Source organism: Propithecus coquereli, unplaced genomic scaffold, assembly GCF_000956105.1.
Source record: "Propithecus coquereli isolate 6110/MARCELLA unplaced genomic scaffold, Pcoq_1.0 Scaffold195, whole genome shotgun sequence".
Lineage (NCBI taxonomy): Eukaryota > Metazoa > Chordata > Mammalia > Primates > Indriidae > Propithecus > Propithecus coquereli.
The window spans coordinates 1,522,601-1,524,823 of record NW_012144411.1 but is presented as its reverse complement, the minus strand read 5'-3'; the positions used below and the strand labels follow the sequence as shown (position 1 = coordinate 1,524,823).

General features: G+C 35.4%; 1 protein-coding gene across 1 annotated transcript in view; it reads right to left on the bottom strand.

Annotated features, from left to right (window-relative positions):
• The window catches only part of SLC25A31 (solute carrier family 25 (mitochondrial carrier; adenine nucleotide translocator), member 31), an 80,383-nt gene that overhangs the window by 9,050 nt on the left and 69,110 nt on the right, over positions 1 to 2,223 (bottom strand). The window lies entirely within an intron of this gene.

Sequence of the window (2,223 nt, the reverse complement as noted above, 5' to 3'; positions counted from 1 at the left end):
GAGCTAGCTATAGAAAAAGGAAACAAAGATGTAAAATGAATAAGTCTAAGGATAGTTCATGAGTGAAATAATAGGTTAGGCTTTATTTTTCCAAATAGACAATAAAAACGAGGATGATGACAGTAACTATACCTCACAGCATTGTTTTGAGAATTTAATAAGTTAAAATATAAGATGTTTAAGGACAGTAAGCACAAAGTAAGCATCATATTACTATTCTAGCATTTTGGTCTCATTATTTTGATTTGCCCTCATGAAATCTATGATCTGGCTATACTGAACTACTTCTCAAGCCGTACCTGTATATATGTTTTTTCCCCTATGCTTGGAATGTTCTCTCACTGTCTGGAGAAAGCGTATTCACTGAGATTTAGCTCTCCAAGAGGCCACATCTGATCAATTTAAGCATTTGGGCACCATTCCTGTATGCATTCCTGGAACCTAGGCACATTTCTATTTAAACCATTAACTGTATGTCTTTAATACTAGATTATGAATTTGGGTGCAAGTTCTGTCTTATTTAATTGTTGTCACTACAACTTAGCATAGATTAAGCACGCAAATATTTCCTGAAAGAATGAATATAATAAACAAAGGTTGAGTATCCCTTATCTGAAATGCTTGGGACGAGAAGTGTTTCGAATTTTTTTGTATTTTTGAATATTCACATTATATACTTATGAGTTCAGCATCCCAAATCCAAAAATCCGAAATCTGAAATGCTCCAGTGAGAATTTCCTTTGAGCATGATGTCAGCACTCAAAACACTTCAGATTTTGGAGTGTTTTGGATTTCAGATTTTCACATGTGGGATGCTCAACTGGTTAATAGCAATGGAAATCACACGTATTAAAGTTTTGGTTTAGAGATTCATATTTAGAACATTCATCATTATAAACAAGTTTTCATCTTTGGAATTCAAAATTGTTTATTTTTATCAAAACATGCTACAACAAACAATGGCATATTTCAATGGCTTGTGACTGGAATTATTCTACTTAATAGTATTTCAGTTAAGAAAGACATACTCATCTAATTTCTGACATCCCCCTCTACCCTCCAAGCAATATATGCTACAGAGGCATTTCTGCCTCTGTAGAAATACAGAAGGCATTTCTGTTCTGATGGCAGATGAGGAAGAAGCTTTGCTGGCTGATGGCTATTTTAGGATAGAAAAGAATGCAGGGATGGTTCAACATATGCAGACCTATAAATGTTATTCACCACATAAATAGAAGAAAAAACAAAGACCATATGATCCTCTCAATAGACGCAGAAAAAGCATTCAACAAAATTCAGCACCCTTTTATCATAAGAATGCTTAACAAAATAGGTGTAGACGGGACTTATCCGAAAATGATAAAAGCCGTACACGACAAACCCACAGTCAACATCATACTGAACAGGGAAAAACTGAAAGCATTCTCACTTAGAACTGGAACCAAAGTTGCCTTCTGTCACTACTTCTATTGAAAATAGTGCTAGAAGTCCTGGCCAGAGCAATTAGACAAGAGAAGGAAATCAAGGGCATCCAAATGGGGGCAGAAGGTGTCAAACTATTGCTCTTTGCTGAAGATATATTATATCTAAAGAAAACTCCAAAGATTCTGCCAAGAGAATACTGGAATTGATAAACAAATTCAGCAAAGTCTCAGGTTACAAAATCAACGTACACAAATCAGTTAGCATTCCTATACACCAATAAAAGTCAAACTGAGAACCAAATCAAAGACTCAATACCCTTCACAATAGAAGGGTAAGAAAGAAAATAAAATACCTAGGATTATATTTAACTAAGGACGTGAAAGACCTCCACAGGGAGAACTATGAAACACTGAGAAACGAAAATAGCAGAGGACATGAACAGGTAGAAAACCATACCATGCTCATGGGTTGGTAGCATCCACGCTGTTAAAAAGTCTGTACTACCCAAAGTGATCTATAGATTAAATGCAATCCCTATTAAAATACCAACATCATTTTTTGCAGATCTAGAAAAAATAATTCCATGCTTACGTATGGAACCAGAGAAGACCCTGTATAGCAAAAGCAATCTTAAGCAGAAAGAACAAATTGGGAGGCATCAATTTACCACACTTCAAGCTATACTACAAGGTTATAGTAACTAAAATAGCATGGTACTGGTACAAGAACAGAGACATAGACCAATGGAACAGAACTGAGAACCCAGATATAAAACCACCCTCATATAGCCGTCTAATC